The following is a 21,871-nucleotide window of genomic DNA, read 5'->3' as shown; positions in this document are numbered from 1 at the left end:
AAGCGGACCACCTCGCATAGCACCGCGGCCAAGTTGACTTCCGGGTCTCTAACGTACAGTAACGTATCATCTGCATAAGTCGATATCCCTATTTTATAGGTGGGGAAGCTAATACCCTCCAGGCTGTGGTACTCTCGTATGGCACATGCCAGGGGCTCCGCCACCAGTGCATAAAGCAACGGCGACAGGGGGCAGCCCTGTCGCGTGCCCCTCCCAATGTATATTGGCTCCGTCACCCTATCTCCCAGACGCAGCCTGGCAGAGGGTCGATGGTACAGCGCCCCAATCTGCTGCAGGAACGGATCACCTAGACCCAGTTTCCGCAGCACACGTACCATGAAGGGCCACTCAACCGAGTCGAACGCCTTTTCCATGTCAAGGAAGATTGCCAGAGTGCTGTTCTCCTGCCTGACATGCTGCATTGCGCCTAGCACGGTGCGTATGTTGTAAGTTAGATTCCTGCACAGGACAAATCCGGATTGCTCCGGAGCGACCAGTTCAGGGACCAGTAAGGCCAGTCAAGTTGCAATGACCTTAGCATAAATCTTGGCATCGACATTGAGCAGGCTGAGTGGTCTGTACGAGCCCCAAAGATCAGGCGGTTTTCCCGGTTTGGGTATAGTAATGAGCAGCGCTTCACGCATAGTAGTCGGCATTTCGCCATTCTCACAGATGGCATCAAAAAGGGCGACCAAGTGTGGCAGCAGCAAGTCCTTAAAGGCTTTATAAAAACTAACCGTGAGGCCATCCGAGCCTGGCGCACTTCCCGATCGCATAGTCGCTAGCGCCTCTAGTATTTCGTCCTGGTGGAAGGGGGCCATCAAGAATTCTCTATCCGAGTTCTTGAGGAACGGCATAGCAATATGATCTAAGTAGTCTTCCATCTCGCTCTCCACTCCCTGCGTCTTGGACTGGTATAAATCTGCGTAGTATCTCCTGAAGGTCTCTAGTATCTGCTCCTCATCCGTTACTGTGTCTCCCTCCGGAGTCCTCAGCTCCTCAACGACCAGTGGGCGTCTAGTGCTGCGGACCATGCGTGCTAGCAGCGCGCCAGGCCTTTCCCCCTCCCCGTACTGTCTAGCTGTGGCATATTTGCCCATATAGAGGACCTCCCTGTCTGCCAGTGCCTGAAACTCGGACAAAAGTTGGGTGATCGCCGGCCCCTCCGTATCGCCGCCTGACTGCAGTCGCCTAGCCTCAAGCTCCGCTATCCTATTCTCCAGAGTAGTGAGATCCCGCCGAATGGCGCGTAACACACTCGAGTGCTTTGACATCGCCACCCCCCTGATGTAGACCTTAAAGGCCTCCCAGACCGTAAAGAAGTCGTCCACTGTGCCTATGTTTGTCGCAAAGTATTGTTCTATGTCTTCAGCGAGCTCCCCCCTGAATGCCTCATCCAGCAACGCAAAAGGCGGGAACCTCCATGTGAAGGCCGGGATCCCCTTCTTGGCTGTTACGAGGTGTAGAAGAATAGGGGAGTGGTCCGAGAGTGTGCGTGGAAGGACCTCGCATGCGCTAATGTTACCAAGTACCAGGGGGGCGCCAACCAGTAGTCTATCCTAGTATGGACATCGTGGAATGCCGAGTAATGTGTAAAACCACCCTTCGTTGGATGTCTCTCCCTCCAAACATCCACCAAGTCAGATTTGATCATTTCAGCCGCCATATATGAGGCCGAGGCCACAGGGCGCCGAATAGTGCCCGCAGAACGGTCCATAGTTGGGTCGAACACAAAGTTAAAGTCCCCGCCCCACAACATCCAAGGCTGTGCATATGTTCTGGCAAGAGCGGACAGTGTCGCGTAGAATTCAGGGTGGTCATAATTAGGGCCATAAACATTCACTACCAACAGGTCCAGACCCCTACCTACACATCTCGCCAGGACATACCTGCCTTCCGGGTCAGAGTGTACAGGAATGAGCCGCAGCTGTGACGAGGGATTGGCCCAAATTAACACCCCACGGGCATGTGTCGTGAAGCCCGCGGCAACTATGTTCCCAGCCAGTCCCCTGGATTTTAGCATTCTGCTGGAGAGTGGCAAGTGCGTTTCCTGCAGCAGGGCGATGTCTACATGATGTCTACTGAGATAGCTAAGGACCCTCCTTACTTTACGGAAATCGTTCAGGCCCCGCACATTCCATGTCATCAGGTTCAGCTTATTCGGGGCACGTGTATGCAAATTCGGCGCAACATTAGCCATTACCAGGGTTCACTTGTGCATAATCATCGAGGATAAGCAAATCAGGACACAGCAGTTCACATAATCTCGAAGCCGCCAGCCGGCGCTTCCGAACAGGTACAGCACTACACTGCAGTTCACACTCCGCGCAATCAAACCCCACAAACAACCCCAAGCAACAACACTCCCCAACAGACCAAATCCTAGTTCCCGCCCCTAGAGCACCAACCCACCCACAGCCGACCTCCCCCAACCTGGTCAGACAGGCCCCAAGAACCCCCCCCATGTACCTTCAACTAGTGTAGTGTTCAATAGTCCAACACTAACCCCTCGAAAAGTAAGACAACCAAAGGCACCAGGGCAGAGCGCGCCAATATAGTACACCATGAACTGTTCCGAAAGAATGTCTGAACAGCGCCCCCTTCCAGCCCCACTTGTATTTCAGTGCCCTTCGTATATCAAGAGTTATAGCTCTCTCCCACCCAGACTGGCCCCCCCAAGCCTGCCTCGTTTGTCCAGGGTACTCTCCCCCGTTACTTCCAACACCTTACCAGCAGTGCACGAGGCCAGTGTTCAATCAATGTCTCCACCCCCAACCAATAAGCCCCAGCGAGGCGAACGTAGGCCCCCTGCGCCTCTGCAAACTTGGAGTCCTCGTGTTGCCAGGGTCCATGGACTACCTTCGGTGAAGAGTGTCAAGCCACACTATAGCCGCCCCTAGTCCTGGTCTTCCAGGTTCAATGTCGAGCCGGCTTCGTCATCTTGGCCACGCGGGGCCTCCTTCCGCTCCCGCGTCCAAGTCTTCAGGGACTTATGAAGTTCCTTAGGGTCTGTGAAATAATACGACCTCCCACCGGTATTGATTCGGAGCTTGGCGGGATACATCATCGCATAGTCCAGGCCCAGAGTTCGGAGTTGTTTCTTATATGGCGCAAACTGTCGCCTTTCTTCCTGCACCCTGGCTGTAAAGTCCGGATAGAGGGAGATATCCATACCCTCATGTTGTAGTTTGCCTTTCTCCCTCGCCACTCGCAAAGCAGTGTCCCTGTCGCGATAGTTAAGCAGTTTCGCAATAATGGGGCGAGGAGGTGCGCCAGGCTGAGGTTTTGGGCCCAGCGTGCGATGCGCGCGTTCCACAATGAACATGGGGGAAAAAACCTCCTCACCCAGTAGCAGTTTCAGCAGTTTCTCCACGTATAACTCCATCTTCCCCGTTTGTGTGGTTTCCGCCACTCCTGTGATACGGAGGTTGGATCTGCGTGATCGCGCCTCCAAGTCCTCTGTCTTGTCCCTGATCACAGTTAGGAGTCTATCAAACTGCTTTCTTTCTTTATCCCACTCCGTTTGGGCTTCCTCAGCTTCAGTGAGTCGGCGCTCCGCCATGTCTAGGCGCTCCGCATGCTTGTCCACGCGCTCCGCCATTCGATCCATGCGGTAGGACAGAGCGTCTATCTTGGTGCCCACCGAGGCGATGCTATCCTGAATGCCCTTCTCCATTGCAGCCAACATGTCCCGGAGCTCCGTTGTTGCCGGGGCCGACGCCGCAGCCCCCTTCGGCGATGTGTCCGGCGCCGCCACCTCCGACCCTTTCGGGCGACGCCGTTCAAAGGAGATCTTCCCCTGGGTTGTGTCGTTCTTCCCCATCCCAGTCTCCAACGTGTGATAATGCAGAACAAGGGAGCAGACCGATCATGCAGTGTCAGGATCTTCGCAGGCAGTCGAAGTACTGCCACCAATTTTCGAGTGTCCGATGCGCCCAAGATGGCGTCTGCAATGGCGGACGGAACCCTTCCGTTCACTTCAGCAAGTCTCGAAACCTCCCAGCCCAGGAGGTAGCCAGATCCACAATTCCAACCCCAGTCAACCTCGCCCCTTCATGGATAGGAGAGGTCGGTAGAGTAGTACGTCGCTGCGGGGAATCGGACAGGTTATGGCACCGAGCTAATGGCCACCCCACCTCGTGACGCAGGGCTCCGGTGTTGTTCGCTTCTCTACTCCGCCGAGCCTCCAGGCCCTTCTCTCATGGGGTCGTCGCCGACTAGTAAGCAGGGGAACGACTCGATCAGTGACAAAACCCAACTGCGAGGCAGTCCGAGCTCAGCCCGACCACTGCCAGTGCTGAGGCCGCACGTCCGATGACGTCGCCCGGCCTCCTCTCCAGGATAGTGCGCTGCTGTCGGCCTAGTTCTCCACTGCCGTGCCGCTGGGAACAACACCCCCGAATGGTCGGGAAGGCTCGCCCGTAATCGGCCCAAAAGTTCCTCAAAGGCAGCTGGGGGTGCCAGCAGATGTTCAAGAGCCCGCTATGGCTTGTTCGGCACAGTTAAGGATAGTTTAGCAGGATTATTCTGGGGCTATGCGAGGAGCCGAAGGCTCAAGCGTCCGCCATCGACGCCGGCTAGCTCCGCCCCCCATGGAGTTACTTTTTAACTGAAAGGACACGTAGCAGGTGGAAAAGCAAAAGCACATTGTTCGCCGTGCTGCCTGAGTGAGGGCAACACAAAATGGCGACAGGCACAAAATGGCGGCTAGATACGGGACGAAATCTGAAATCGTAGAACCTCAGAATGCAATTAAGGAATTGCAAATTGCGATTCTTTAAATGCAATTCTGGAAGCACCAGAAATGTGCTATTTGGCCTTAAGGAATTGCAAATTACCACCAACTTCAAGTTTCATATTTCAGGGTTGTAACAGGGTATCCTTTTGGTACCCTTGCAACCTTGAAATTGCATTCTCAATTTGCGATTCTCTAATTGGTTATCGCAAATTGAGAATGTCTTCCCATTCATTCCTAAGGACCTCCTCGCCCATAGGAATGAACGGGAAGGTATTCCTTAATTGCAAATCTCAATTTGCGATTCGCAAATAAGGAATAAGTAGGATTCGCAACATTTTTAGCAAATCCTACATACATTGCATTTGCGATTCTCTGATTGCGATTCGGTTAAAATCACAATTTGAGAATCGCAAAACTCTTTTTTGATACATATGGCCCTAAGTCCTTGACAGACTGTTACACTAGCAACTACTTAGGTCAGTTCCTACCATTTATCCTTCTTAAGAACTTGTCAAAATTTACAGCAACTTCACCGTCAAAATAAAATCTTAAAACAGACCTTTTCATCGAGTTCATACAAGACTGAACAAATGTGTATATCTAGTTAACTGTATTACTCAACCTGCCTTAATTTTAGCTGCTAGAAATGGCTTATGATTCATGCTTGGATAGTTATTATACTTTCATATTATAGCCTTATAGCCCGCCGTAGCGGGCTATACCGGCTATTAAAGGCCCGCTGAATCGTTAAAGGCCCGAGCCGAAGGCGAGGGACTTTAACAAGACAGCGGGACTTTAATTGCCGGTATAGCCCTGCTACGAAGGGATATAAGGCTATTAGAACATTCTGCCACTAGAGGGCAGAATGTTCTAACAAATTAAACAAAGGGTTCTTGAAGCTCGAGGGGATATAAATCCCCTCGAGCTTCGAGAAGCCTTTGTAGAACATTGGAATGTTGCTCTGCAGGCCTTTACCTGCCCGTAGAAGCAGGGAGCACTCCATTGTCTGCCATGCAGCTCCCAACATTCCAATGTTCTAATAACATTTAAAAATATGTTTGAATGCCCACATTTAGGACATTGTGCTGAAGAAGCATGATGAGATATCCAGCAAGTTTGAATAAATGTTTTTACTTTTGAGAAACATTTTTTCACGTGAGAGCAGAGACTTCATGGATGGAGAGCACTGAACGATCACTTTTTCATCATGGGTTCAAAGAACAAATTAAGGACGAGTTGGAAATTCTCATCATCACATCATCATATTTAATTTTCGAAATGTATTGGCTCAACTCCACTAATTGAATATAGATAGAAGGATAGATGCAAGCAAAGAATGATTTTGTGGAAGATTGTTGCAGTTCTACTGGAATTCCCTTTTATAGTCGAATGGGAATTTAGGCAGATCTGTTGTTTACAAATCAGTCGAGAAAAATAAGGTCAATTTGGGCCATTGAGAGAGTATGAAAAGGAATATATGTAAAAGACTGTATTGTGGCTATATTATAGTGATGATGTATATACTGTTCAAACACAACAGGTGATGGACCGAATGTGGATCAATGTCACACACTCACCCCAGTCCAAAGATCTGGGCCCAAATCCATCGTTTTTTTGCACTCCACACCACCCTGGGTAGACAATGGTGATATGCAAATCAGCTCTGACCCTGTGCCCCATGGGAACAGTCCAGTCCGAACTACAAAAGCCATGTCCTTCCCAGAACGGAATCAAGCATCCGAGGACCGGACCGCTTTCGAGGTAACACCTCTCATCAGCCCGGCTAGCTTGACTCCAGTGGTGTGGAGTGCCTGAGACCCACGTCTGGGCATCCCCAGCGCACTTAGGGCGGAATATGCAAACACAACAGGTGATGGACCGAATGTGGATCAATGTCACACACTCACCCCAGTCCAAAGATCTGGGCCCAAATCCATCGTTTTTTTGCACTCCACACCACCCTGGGTTAGACAATGGCGACATGCAAATCAGCTCTGACCCTGTGCCCCATGGGAACAGTCCAGTCCGAACTACAAAAGCCATGTCCTTCCCAGAACGGAATCAAGCATCCGAGGACCGGACCGGTTTCGAGGTAACACCTCTCATCAGCCCGGCTAGCTTGACTCCAGTGGTGTGGAGTGCCTGGGACCCACGTCTGGGCATCCCCAGCGCACTTAGGGCGGAATATGCAAACACAACAGGTGATGGACCGAATGTGGATCAATGTCACACACTCACCCCAGTCCAAAGATCTGGGCCCAAATCCATCGTTTTTTTGCACTCCACACCACCCTGGGTTAGACAATGGCTATATGCAAATCAGCTCTGACCCTGTGCCCCATGGGAACAGTCCAGTCCGAACTACAAAAGCCATGTCCTTCCCAGAACGGAATCAAGCATCCGAGGACCGGACCGGTTTCGAGGTAACACCTCTCATCAGCCCGGCTAGCTTGACTCCAGTGGTGTGGAGTGCCTGGGACCCACGTCTGGGCATCCCCAGCGCACTTAGGGCGGAATATGCAAACACAACAGGTGATGGACCGAATGTGGATCAATGTCACACACTCACCCCAGTCCAAAGATCTGGGCCCAAATCCATCGTTTTTTTGCACTCCACACCACCCTGGGTTAGACAATGGCGATATGCAAATCAGCTCTGACCCTGTGCCCCATGGGAACAGTCCAGTCCGAACTACAAAAGCCATGTCCTTCCCAGAACGGAATCAAGCATCCGAGGACCGGACCGGTTTCGAGGTAACACCTCTCATCAGCCCGGCTAGCTTGACTCCAGTGGTGTGGAGTGCCTGGGACCCACGTCTGGGCATCCCCAGCGCACTTAGGGCGGAATATGCAAACACAACAGGTGATGGACCGAATGTGGATCAATGTCACAACTCACCCCAGTCCAAAGATCTGGGCCCAAATCCATCTTTTTTTTGCACTCCACACCACCCTGGGTTAGACAATGGCGATATGCAAATCAGCTCTGACCCTGTGCCCCATGGGAACAGTCCAGTCTGAACTACAAAAGCCATGTCCTTCCCAGAACGGAATCAAGCATCCGAGGACCGGACCGGTTTCGAGGTAACACCTCTCATCAGCCCGGCTAGCTTGACTCCAGTGGGGTGGAGTGCCTGGGACCCACGTCTGGGCATCCCCAGCGCACTTAGGGCGGAATATGCAAACACAACAGGTGATGGACCGAATGTGGATCAATGCCACACACTCACCCCAGTCCAAAGATCTGGGCCCAAATCCATCGTTTTTTTGCACTCCACACCACCCTGGGTTAGACAATGGCGATATGCAAATCAGGTCTGACCCTGTGCCCCGTGGGAACAGTCCAGTCCGAACTACAAAAGCCATGTCCTTCCCAGAACGGAATCAAGCATCCACTGGAGTCAAGCTAGCCGGGCTGATGAGAGGTGTTACCTCGAAACCGGGCCGGTCCTCGGATGCTTGATTCTGTTCTGGGAAGGACATGGCTTTTGTAGTTCGGACTGGACTGTTCCCATGAGGCTCAGGGTCAGAGCTGATTTGCATATCACCATTGTCTAACCCAGGGTGGTGTGGAGTGCAAAAAAACAATGGATTTAGGCCCAGATCTTTGGACTGGGGTGAATGTGTGACATTGATCCACATTCTGTCCATCACCTGTTTTGTTTGCAAATTCCGCCCTAAGTGCGCTGGGGATGCTCAGACGTGGGTCCCAGGCACCCCACACCACTGGAGTCAAGCTAGCCGGGCTGATGAGAGGTGTTACCTCGAAACCGGGCCGGTCCTCGGATGCTTGATTCCGTTCTGGGAAGGACATGGCTTTTGTATTTCGGACTGGACTGTTCCCATGAGGCTCAGGGTCAGAGCTGATTTGCATATCGCCATTGTCTAACCCAGGGTGGTGTGGAGTGCAAAAAAACAATGGATTTAGGCCCAGATCTTTGGACTGGGGTGAATGTGTGACATTGATCCACATTCTGTCCATCACCTGTTTTGTTTGCAAATTCCGCCCTAAGTGCACTGGGGATGCTCAGACGTGGGTCCCAGGCACTCCACACCACTGGAGTCAAGCTAGCCGGGCTGATGAGAGGTGTTACCTCGAAACCGGGCCGGTCCTCGGATGCTTGATTCCGTTCTGGGAAGGACATGGCTTTTGTAGTTCGGACTGGACTGTTCCCATGAGGCTCAGGGTCAGAGCTGATCTGCATATCGCCATTGTCTAACCCAGGGTGGTGTGGAGTGCAAAAAAACGATGGATTTAGGCCCAGATCTTTGGACTGGGGTGAATATGTGACATTGATCCACATTCTGTCCATCACCTGTTTTGTTTGCAAATTCCGCCCTAAGTGCGCTGGGGATGCTCAGACGTGGGTCCCAGGCACTCCACACCACTGGAGTCAAGCTAGCCGGGCTGATGAGAGGTGTTACCTCGAAACCGGGCCGGTCCTCGGATGCTTGATTCCGTTCTGGGAAGGACATGGCTTTTGTAGTTCGGACTGGACTGTTCCCATGAGGCTCAGGGTCAGAGCTGATTTGCATATCGCCATTGTCTAACCCAGGGTGGTGTGGAGTGCAAAAAAACGATGGATTTAGGCCCAGATCTTTGGACTGGGGTGAATGTGTGACATTGATCCACATTCTGTCCATCACCTGTTTTGTCTGCAAATTCCGCTCTAAGTGCGCTGGGGATGCTCAGACGTGGGTCCCAGGCACTCCACGCCACTGGAGTCAAGCTAGCCGGGCTGATGAGAGGTGTTACCTCGAAACCGGGCCGGTCCTCGGATGCTTGATTCTGTTCTGGGAAGGACATGGCTTTTGTAGTTCGGACTGGACTGTTCCCATGAGGCTCAGGGTCAGAGCTGATTTGCATATCGCCATTGTCTAACCCAGGGCGGTGTGGAGTGCAAAAAAACGATGGATTTAGGCCCAGATCTTTGGACTGGGGTGAATGTGTGACATTGATCCACATTCTGTCCATCACCTGTTTTGTTTGCAAATTCCGCCCTAAGTGCACTGGGGATGCTCAGACGTGGGTCCCAGGCACTCCACACCACTGGAGTCAAGCTAGCCGGGCTGATGAGAGGTGTTACCTCGAAACCGGGCCGGTCCTCGGATGCTTGATTCCGTTCTGGGAAGGACATGGCTTTTGTAGTTCGGACTGGACTGTTCCCATGAGGCTCAGGGTCAGAGCTGATTTGCATATCGCCATTGTCTAACCCAGGGTGGTGTGGAGTGCAAAAAAACGATGGATTTAGGCCCAGATCTTTGGACTGGGGTGAATGTGTGACATTGATCCACATTCTGTCCATCACCTGTTTTGTTCGTATATATTGTTCAGGCTTGTCCTGTATGTCATTCAACGTTCTCTAACATATTTCGGTAAAAATCTACCCAGTAATATAGAGAAGATGTTTGGTGTGCACTGGCTACCTTATTTTGGATCATCCAGGACTAATAATGACTATTGTCTGTTTCTTTTACCAATAACTTTGCAAATGAAATAAAGAATAATTAATTCAGCACTTTTGAAAAGTGTTGCATGTGGAATGTTTATTGACCTGGACTGGGTTAATGAAAATAGCATTCCTAACAGAGCTATGAAGAAACCTGAAGTAGTTCAAGTGGTTGATGGTTCACCTCTTGCTTCAGGTCTAGTATGGCTTTTTTTTCAGTATTGTAGGTCTCTTGTGGAAAGAAGTCCTTTTCTTTGATGTCATAGCCTCTCCTAAGTATGTTGTGATAATCGAAATCCCTTGGTTGAAGAGGCCCAATATGTATGATAAGTAGGCTGCCTGAGCAATATTAATATCCTCATAGTTATATCATAGTCATGGTTATGCTTCGGAAGGTTACTAGTCATCAACTGATGAGATAAAGGATTCCATATCATTTCTAGGGGTGGCTAATCTTTCTTCTTTGCCACTTCAACCTAAGGTCTGCTTGCTACTTACTCATTGTGAATATAATAGTGCAGTACTAATTGAACCTGGTGCTATTGTACCTATTGGATACATCTATTCCCTATTGGAAAATAGGAAGGAGATATGTAATGTTTACAAAATAGATTGATTGTTGATTCCTTTTCTCCAGCTAGGGCACCTCTGTTTTTTGTTCCAAAGAAAGACAAAATCATAGAACATTTGTTCCCAGGAAAGATCAAGATCTTAGAACTTGTATTGTCTATACAGAGGTTTAAATCATATCATAAACACAAATCGATACACTTTGCAACATATTAAAGATATCCTTGTTTCTAGAAAAGGTACTTGTGTATTTTCCACATTTGATCTGAGGAGCTTTTCATCTTCTGCAAATTAAAGAGGGCGGCAGCTGGAAAAAGGGCTTTATGTACCCCCTTTAGGTGCTTTGAGTATTGAGTATTAGAGCATTGAGTAATGCCATTCAGGTACCACAAGCCCCTGATATTATTCAACATTTTATAGATTCAAATCTCTTTGTTGTTTGTATTCAGTTTGCATGCGGTATTTAGATTACTTTTTGGTTCGTCCAAACCCTTATGGAGCACTGAGAACATGGGAATATGTGCTATCAAGACTCCAGAAAGTTATGTGACTTATAAACTCGCTGCATTTGAATTGGAGAAGAGGGAGGAGGCTGAATATCTGAGATGCCGCTCTTCTTTCAGACACTCTGTTCATCACCACCCCATTTTCTGAATCGCTCTTCTTTCTATGCATCCAAAAAACGTTTCAGCCACCCTTGAATTACCTTTTTCTATTATTGTTAAAGAGTCCCAAGGTTTCCTCTGATTTGCACATTTATATTATCAATTTATTAAAGACTTTGCAGATGGTATCAGCATTATTTTAAAGATGAAAACAGGAAAATTGTTTTTTGGGATGCTCATACAGAAGAAAAGCATGTCATGTACTCATGAAATTGATCACTCAAGTGCCAATTTGTGTCATTCAGATACTTCTACCAACTTCATTGTAGAGACCGATGCCTTCGAAGAGCTGTATGAGCAGTTCTGTAACAATTACAATAAAGTGATAGATTGGACTATCAGTCTTGTATTTGTCTCATGTTTTATCAGAGAATGAACATAATTATACAGTCCTTGAAAAAGAGCAACCAGCTCTGAAGATGTTTGTATTAAATGGAGATATTTTTCATGAGCACTAAGGAACCATGTGAAATATGATCTGACCAATAAAATTTGAAATATTTACACACTTTTTTTGTAGGAATAGTTGGGAATCCAAATTGACATTTTTCTTTACACACATAGAGCCTGAATCAAGCAAGTAACTTTCACTTTGGAGTAATTTACAATGTTGAATAAGTTTACTGCTTTAACGTCGCAAGCTCCAAATGTAAATTTACTCCAAATGTGTAATTTGCTAGTCGCCACGAAATTGAAGGGCCTGGGGGATGTATACTTTTGAGTAATTTAAACTTTTAAGTAAGTTTACTACTTTTTAGCTATTCACAAAATCCAAGTGAAAATTAACTCCCAAAAGCTCCTTTATCCAATGAGGTATTTTTATTTTTAAAACGTGGGTCCGCAAAACCTCCTTAATGTTGGGTTTGAGTAAATTTTTCAGGCTAATAGTCTCAATATCCCTATCTTTTCAAGCTTTTCAAGCCCATACAAAATAGTTTTAATGTTAAAAGCTTTTAAATCTACTGAAAAGATGTGAACCCAAACAAGTAAAGGCACCTGTTTGAGTAAAGTTCTAGTTCAATTCCAATATGCAATGTCTTTCATTGTTTTTTTCTGTATTTTGGAAAGTGGGTTATTGGTAGGGGCAAATGGAGGTCTGCCACTGGCAGTAAGGCCACTAACACATGGTAGGACCCAGCATAGATCTTAGAAAATTATTCCAATGCTCAACCCTTAGTAACTTGGCTGCGAGCAGACAGGCTTAACTTCAAAGACAGGTATGTAAAGCATTTTAAACACCATTTCAGGAAATAATTAAGACACAACACAAAATAAAAATCCATTACCAATTTATTAAAATAGAATAATATTTTTATCTTTTAAATGACACCAAAACGAGAAAATATCCACTGTAGGAACCAGAGATATGCATTGTGAAAGATTAGTCACTTTCTAATGCTTAGAAACCAACAGTGCCCCTTTTAGTAAGTTTGTTTTCACTGACAGGGACACCTTTAAAATTTGTTCTGGAGAATCTCACCAAATGTGTTGTTTGCCTTCTCCAGCAGGCAGGGTCCAGTTAGAACTCCTTCCTGGAGTACTGCTTGCAGGTCCCAAGGTATCCTACACACAATCAAAGGTTCTGGAATCTCCAAGAGGGTCCATGAAAGTGTGAAACTTCAATTCCGCAACCCACTTGAAGAAAACCCTTACAAATCCACTCGTACTCCAGGCTGGGAATTCTTTGTGGGGATGTACATGTGACCTTTGTTAACCTGTAGCTTGCAGGGAGTCCACTTTTTAGTCCTTTTGCAGCAAGGTAATCCATTGGGCTACAGTTTCAGTTGGTGCAGTCTTCAGAGGTCAGGCCTCAGAAATCTTTGCACAGCAAAACTTCTCAGCAGGGCACTGCTTGCTTCAGCAAGTTTCAAGCAGCAGATCTGGAGGGCTCTGCCCCTCTCAGATACATATTTAAAATGATCTAGGTCAAGCAGCAGTTAACTTCTGAACAATGAGACCAGGGTAACTCCTCAAGACGGTGGCCACGTCCTGTCGAGTGTTGCATTATTTTGTCCCAGAGTGCATCACAAATTCCAAATCCATAATGGCTGATTTTCCAGCAGAGAGTCAAGACCTGGCTAAACACACCCCCAGGGATGGCTTAGTTTCCTAGACTCTCCCACTACCATCTACACAGACCTTCCTTAAGCATAGTCCTGACTCTGGGTCAAGAGTGTAAAAGTGTAACTGACACCCAGACCTCCCCTCTACCTTTCAAGAGCATGGTTTACAATTCCACCCCCTGGCCTGGCATTCCTATGGACCAGCAAACTGCCCTTTCAGCAGAGTTGAAATCCAAGGGGCTGTTTATCACCTCTTCAAAGCAGTCTGGCTAATCCACTTAACTCTGACCAATCAGGGCAGACCACTGGAAGGCCAGATTTGGACGTACAAACAAGAAAGTCATAACTTTTGTATGTATATTTTAGGAGAGATTCAACAATATGATATTGCTGGATTTACAACTACCATTCTGGGAAGTCTTTCAATGGTCAGGCTAGTCCTCTCCTATCAATAGTTATTTATCAATAACTTCCTACCATGTTAACCTATTTTACAAGGAATTTGCAATGGTAAAAATGACTTGGGCCATTTTTCCAGCACCAGGAATTACAAAAACATAATTTACAAGTACTTGCCTTATTTAAAAAATATATATTTTTATTGATTTGTATACAACATCTCGCAAATAATATAGCAGTATTGATACTCATAGTCCATCCTGTCAACAACTCCCCTGGACAATTGACTCATTATATCGTGGCATTTGAGGCATGATGTTTATACACGTATAATCATTGGGCTATCTCTTGCTAGCCTTGAACCATACGAGCGTACATCAATCGGATAAAGGTCCAGCTCTTAATAGCAGTCAAGACATGTCAGTGCCATTTTGCCTGAGTAATATAACAAAAGATTAAGCCAGCCCACTATCATTTCCCTATCCACCCAACCCTCTCCACCGGTGCGTCCCATCTACTAGCAGCTTATAACTGACATAACATCAAAATCTACGGTGGCACTTATTGAAATATCAGCAAGACAAAGCAGCCTGCCCGCCATTCCTACTGCATCATAACAGGTTTGAGATAGAGGTCACCATACACCATACTGCTCTACTATTTCAGGGAGACCCCACCTGTGCATCCGGGATCAAGCTTTCATCTGAGTTTGCCTCTGGTGCCTTCAGTGAAGCCACTGTGGCCTCCCATACCCTGGCTGACTCCAACGCCTTATTGGTATTAGACTGTTTAGCGTGCTGGAGTCGAACTGTACTTTCACTCATTGCCCATTTAATTAGTTCTGTTTTCCACCTCCCAAAATTGGGCCCTCTCCTTGACTTCCAGTGTGCAGTGATATCCCTCTTAGCTAGCAATAAACCTAGGTCTAAAATCGTACTCGTTACCTTCGCTTAGGGGTGTGAGGAAATCAATGCAATAAATAGGTACTCATGACAGGCTCCAACCGTCTTTCTGTAATATCGCAGAGCAGACCCACATCATAGGCTGGAACTCTGCCCCCTCCAGATTACAGCATGGGCACTGGGCAGTGTCTGCTTGAAATACTTACTAATCTTAGCAGGTGTAAGGTATGCCCTATGTAGTATAAATAAATGCACCAGTTGGATACTGGCATTGCTGGTGCTTTTCCAGGCTCTCCTTTCTATTTGAGCCCAAGTCTTCTTGTGGATCTCTTTACCTAGGTCCACCTCCCATTTCCTTTGCAATACCTGCAGTGGCTCCAGTCCCTCGCCCACCATGCACACGTAATGACTTTAAAGGTCCCCGCTGCCATCACTACGTATTGGCAAACTAAAGATGTCTGGGGTTACATTAATCCCTCCCTCCAATGTCTTTGTATAGCTGAAACGAAGGCAGAATGCAATGAGCAGTCTCCACGTCGGAGGCCATATCTGTCCTGCTGGGCCTGATAAGGCAACAATGCTTTGTCCTCAAATAAATCTCCCATTACTTGTACTACCATCCTCTCCCACTTGGCCAAAGCTGTCCTGTTTCCCTTGTGCGGAAGGGCGGTACACATACCCAGAGGTATCTCTGGGGCATAAGGTCGGGCAATTCCAGCTCTGCACTGGCATTGATTCCATCAAAGCCTCAACGTCCACTCCTCATGACAAACATCCCAAGGAGCAGCCACTGCTGAAGTACAATAAAAGACAACATATGGCATGAGATCCACTGTCCGTCAGGACCGTCTGGGCCCCTGAATTCCAAGGCCACTGCCTCAGTAAGACAGTACAGCTGAGCTGCCAGGTAATATACCTCAAAGTCTGGCACCGCCAATCCTCCATTAGCCCTCGGGCACATCATTGTGGTCAGTGCCACTCGACGCCTGCCTACCCCCCATAGAAAGCCCCCTATCATTGAGCGGAGCTGTCTAAAGATTGATCCCGAAACCCAAATAGGCAACGTCTTAAAGTAGTATAACAACCGGGGGAGCGCTACCTTCTTCAGAAGTGCTGCCCGACTGGCCACCGAAAGCTGCAACGTACCCCAAAACATTAGGCTACCCCGGAGTCCTCGCATGGCTCTACCTATTTTACCTTCCAACAGGTCGTCAGGTGTATGATAGATGTTGGTCCTAAGTAGAGTAGACATCGCCACCAGAAGCCCACAACATGAGTTTGGCCTACCTCTGAGGTGACCACTGGAAACAGGCAGTTCTTCACCCAATTTACCCCCCTCCCCGAAACCCCACTGAACATCCAGAGCAGAGTTGTTGCTCCTGTCAGCACTTCCGCGGTGTTGGCTAGAAACATGAGTAAATAGTCGTCATGAAGTGAAATAAACTGCATGTCCCCTCGTTAGTCCAACCAGAGACAGTACCGTCCCCGTCTGGCAGGAGCCGCCAGGGGCTCAATGGCCAAAGCAAATAATAACAGAGGAAGCTGACACCCCTGTAGCATTCCCCGTTCTACTGAACAAGAGGAGGAAACCATCGTCCCCATCCGTACCCGAGCCGTCGCTGATTGTTCACAAATTTCTGTCCATCCAACGTAGTCCTCCCCAAGTCCGAACGCGTGCATAACCCGGAAACAGGCAAGGCCATTCCAGGCTGTTGAACGGCCTTTTCAATATTTACCGAGAGGACTGCCTCGGAAGAAGCATGACAGCGGTCCTCCCCTAATATACAAAGCAGACGCCGCACATTGATAACTGTGTTCCGAGTTGGGATAAATCCCGCTTGATCTCGGTGGACCAGCTGCACCATACATGGGAGGAGCTGAGTTGCAAGGATGCTACTCAGAATTTTATAATCAAAAGTTAGCATGGATAAAGGGAGGCAAGCTGTCCTGTCCAAGGGGTCGTTCCCGGGCTTCCTCATGGGAACAATGACAGCCTCTCAGGTGGAGGCCGGCAACATTCCAGCCGTCCGTGCTTCCTTGAAAACTGCCAACAACCTAGGGGCCAAAGAATCGACATAAGCCAAGTAAAACTCTATAGGTAACCCATCCGTTCCTGGTGTTTTATTACACACCATGTGTTTTACTGCACTCCGTATTTCCCCTAGTGTAATCTCCTGGCCTAGCAAATCTGTTTGCATCTCTTCTAGGTGCTGTAACGCTATATCCTCAAGAACTCAACTATGGTATCCCCAGTAACCCGCAGTTTGCTCGGGTATAGGTCAGTGTAATAGTCGGGAAACAACCGGTTTATCGCCTGCTGGGTATATACCGGTGCCCAGGCTGAAGAGGTCAGGTCTAAAATAGGCGTGCCCCGAGGGGATCGGGTTGGCTAACCAAGCCAGCAGAGTGCCCGCCTTATCCCGGTCCGCGTGCGCACATGCCAGATATGACCTGTGTCGAAACAACGCAATAGTTCTATTTGTACAGCTATTGCCTCTCTAGTATCCAAGACTTTTCCTTGTGCCCCTGGGTTCTCAGGACGGGCCCTCTACGCTGCTTGCAGACGCAGCTCTGCCGCGCCTTTATCCTGCAGTAGTGTCTTCCGCACCCCCATCAGTTTAGTGATACCTAATCCCCTTACCACCAGTTTAAAGGCGTCCCATTCCAGTGCTGACGTCAGTGCCATGCCCTCATTCGCGAGGGAGTATTGAATAATGCCCGTCCCAACCTCTTACTGGAAAACTGGGTCCTCCAAGACCTCTGGCCACAGCCGCCAAATCGGAATCACTGGTCTCTCTTGGGTCCAATTTATCCGCAATCATTGTGGATTATTGTCCGAGAGTGTTCTTGTGAGGTATTCCCAATGGCCCACTTTAGAATGAATGTCTGGGGTGCATAATAGCGCATCCAGCCGCACATGTAATTCATGCAACGCTGAAAAAAAGGAATAATCCCGCTCTCCCGGGTGCAATGCACGGCACGTGTCTATTATCCCCCATCTACTCTGCCAGTCCCGTCTGAATTTGGAAATTCTATGTATGGGCGCTTCAGGCAACAGGGGGTGAGAGCAATGCATGTCAACATCAGTTATAGAATTAAAGTCTCAACCCATTATCACTGAGCCGGGTCAGGTAAGGCGCCAACCCCGACAGTTGGGTAAAAAAAGGCCAGCTGATCCAGATTGGGAGCATCAACACTACATAACGCCACGTCTTTACCATTAAGGTGGCCCGCCACCACTACAAATCTCTCTTCTGGATCCACTAAATGCAGCGTCGGCTGGAATAGGACCCCTGCCCTGACCCACAACAATGCTCCCCTAGCAAAGGCTGAGTATGTTGTGCAAAAAAGTTGCCCTCTCCACCTACGCTGCAACGCCACCCCTTCAGCACGGCCAATGTGGGTTTCCTGGAGGAAAGCAATTTGGACCCCCCTGCGCACCAGAAAGCATGCACCTTATGGTGCCCCAACAATATATGTAGCCCCCGCACATTCGATGTGATGCACTTTAATTCAGACATCGTCCCCATAGTGTAGTCAAGGTCTCAGAAGTGGCTGCTTGCTCCATATGGACACATCCGTGGCCCTAACTTCCCCAGAAAAAAAAACTCCTCAACATCCCCACCCCAGAACAGGGACCAAGATTCTAGTTCCCATCCAAACTAACAAACTAACTTTCCCTCTAGTAGCTACTGAGGGACTACAAACTGAAACAGAAAGGGGGGCAGCCAAGAGCCGAGAAAATCTGACCTACAACACCATCGCTATTTGGCGCCATATCCCCAATGATGGTTAAGCCCCAATGACCTGTGGGGCAGTCTGGTCTGGGGGAGCCGCAGTTTTTGAACCCCCTCCCCACACCCTAGACACCTGTACTACTCCCTAGTCTATATAACCCCATGGGAGGGAAGAAGATATGCATGGAGCAGCCCTTCCTTCAGGCCTTCCTGAAACAGTTTTACAATATTAAGCATATGCAACCTTGTCTGCCGTCCCAGGTGTAACATGCAGCAGTTGAACACTGTCCATATCAGTTCCACCAAAATCTGTTCCCTCTGAGCCCTTCTCTGATTCAGTTGTCCCCTCCTATACCGCCCCTCTTTCCTGAGATATTGCCATTTCTGCTTTTAACAATGCTGATCTCTCATTCTCCGTTTAAGTCACCGTGGAACTCTGAGTGCCAGGACGGCTCCGTCTGATGCGCCACGACCGGCGTGGGCGCAGACCATCCGCAAGCAGGCCAGTGCTATGTCCTGCTTCACCCAACCCTGTTCTGTAGGACTCCAACCAAGTCCACGCCTCCTCAGGACTATCATGAAAATGCGTCTTTCCATCCATGGTCACCCGCAAGCATGCTGGGAACATCAGGGAATATTGAATACCTTCATCACGGAGTGCCATCTTGACCTCAAGGAACGAAGCCAGATGGCGCTTCACCTCAAATGTGTAATCCGGGAACAAAGTAACATTGCTCTTGTCCACCCTGTAGGGGCCAGAGGAGCGTGCCTTATGCAGCAGCAGGTCCCTATCTTTGTAATGAAGCAATTGCACCACAACCGGCATGGGCGGTCCTCTGGGCGCCAGTGGCCGAGCCGGTATCCTATGAGCTCTCTCCAATGTATAGAAGGAGATCAAGCAATCAGGGGCAACCTCAGTCCGCAGTCAATTCTCTAAGTAGTCTATCATATTGGCCCCCTTCACCCCTTCCGGCAGCCCCACCACCCATATATTGTTCCTTCTGTTTCACTCTTCGGCATCTTCAGCCCTCCGCTCCATGGTTTGTAAGCGGTGCTTGGTGTTGCTCATCCGAGCCTCCACTGCCTTCTGAGTGGGCTCCAGGACCTCCACCTTTGCTACAGTCTGCTTCACACAGTCAGCCAATTTAGCATGGTCCGCACGAAGAAGGCCCAGCCCCAGCGCCACCATTGCAATGTCCTGCTGGAGGGCACCTCTAGTGTCACTAATGGCTTTACGTATTTGGTCGACCTGCTGCTGCATCATTCCCCAGTCTGTGGCTCTACAACATCATGTGTCCCCTGGTCAGCAACCTCCGCCTCCGTCTCGGGGGGCGCTCCCCCCTGCTTCCCTCGAGGTTTTCCCATACGTGTGGTACTTCAAACAACCAACACCGGCACGGCCCTCCGGCAGTCCCCCTGCTCCGCCCGAGCAGGCAGGTAACACCCGCTGCAAAGGAGGTACTACTCGCTGGTGCTCAAAGCAGGCCTCTCACCATGTGGTGGTAAAGTGACCATCGGTTTCCAGGGAATCCCTCCGCCTCCTCCTAGCAGTCCCCTTCTTAGTCACTAACTCAGCAACCTCCCTTATTTCCGGCATCTTAGGTGCAGGGAGCCTCTCCTCCAGCAGTCCCTACGACTCCCCTATGTATACGGTGGGAAAAGACCAGTAATCAGGGGCCGGTGCTTCTCAGCGAGGGTCCCGCCCAACAGGGCCTCTCACTTCCAGGGCTGGTACAACCATGTGAGTCCCACCAGGATTGGGGAGCACGCAAAGATCTGCCAGGTCACAGCATGCCCGCAACCAATTTCTCCTTTCGAGTGTCAGCCCCTAAGCACCCCAACCGCTGCTGGAGGAGGACTTCCATTGGTCTCCAGGTGTATTACCACCGTTCACAGCGCAACCAGGGTGTCAGTCAAGTCCAACCGCTGTGCTCCCAACAGTGGCTGCAACTGGGACTCCCAGGGAATGACTCCCTGCCGCTCTGCCACTCGCCACGTGGTCTCCACTCTTCAGGGCCATCATGAAGTGCTCCACAGTCCCCTCGTCTCCCCCGCCAACCCTGCTGTGTCCGCTGGCTCCTCCGCTATTACGTCAGCCCTCGCAACCGGTTCAGCCCAGCAGTCCCCACTCACCCGACCCTCCAAAAACCTCCGTTTGCCGGTGCAGACATCCACCAATTGCTCTCATCAGAGCTCTGCCGCCTCGAGCGCCCTCAGGGGATGCACCCTAGTTCCTCCCAGTCACAGAGTGCTCGCTCCTCAGGGCCAGCAAAAGGGTGGCCGTATCCTTAGGCAGCTCCCCCAGCAAGCCCACAAAGCAGGGCCCAGATGAGAGAGGTGCCTCTCAGACCTCCACAAGCCTCCACCGGTCAAGCCGCCACGGGCTGTGTGTCCGCTAACTCCTCCATCTACCACTTATCACATCTCAACCGGGCACTCCCAGAGCCGAAGCAACACGCCCAGCACTCTTGATTCCGCGGCCCTCCTTCCGTATGCCCTGCAAATATCCTGCCAGTTCGGGGGTCAGGTGCCGCTCAACGCTCCCAGAATCCTCCCAATCTCAGATGTCCCGGTCCAAATCTTTTCTCCGGGCTCACAATAATAGCTGACCAGCGGCCACCAGCCACATTTTGGAAGCCCTCAGGCTTGCATTAGGGAGGTTGGATCTGTGAAAAATTCCCCCGCGAAGCACACAGAAAAGAGCCCAGACAAGGGAGGCACTGCTCAGATCTCCGTATGCCTCCTCCAGTCGGACCACCGCAGGCCGTACTCCACCCTCTCCTCTATCCGCCTCCTGCCTTCTCACACATGGGCACTCCTGGAGCCGAGCCCACACACAGAGCACTCTTGACTCTCCGGACCCCGCTCTGTACACACCGCAAATGTCGTGCCAATTTAGAGGGCGGGTGGTGCTCGTCGCACCCAAGTCGAGTACTCCCAGTCTCAGGTGCCACAGTCTGAATCACTTCTCCGGGCTCACAAAGGAAACTGAACGCCCGCCGCAAGCGCCATTTTGATAGCTCCCAGGCCGAGCTCAGTGTTCCTCCCAGTCTCGGGCATCGGCTGGGGTCTGATGTCGTCTGATGTCGCCGCTGACAGCCCCCAGCGCCCATGAGCTTAATCCCCGGTTCTCAGGCGATCAATACCGACTCCCAATCCAGAATGATCGGTGGAGTCCGCGCGGAGCTCCTGGCTCTCGCACCCATCCTCATCGGCTTATTAGCCTCGCCCCCCATAAGTACTTGCCATATATCTACAGAAACCCCACCCCATGTGCCACTAGGGGAGACTTTAGGGGTTCTGAATATGTAGAAATATTGCAGATTTTCCTTTTACTGTGCTCCTAG

Source organism: Lissotriton vulgaris, chromosome 2_1, assembly GCF_964263255.1.
Source record: "Lissotriton vulgaris chromosome 2_1, aLisVul1.2, whole genome shotgun sequence".
NCBI classification, from domain to species: Eukaryota; Metazoa; Chordata; class Amphibia; order Caudata; family Salamandridae; genus Lissotriton; species Lissotriton vulgaris.
Note: the sequence above shows the minus strand (reverse complement) of the source record.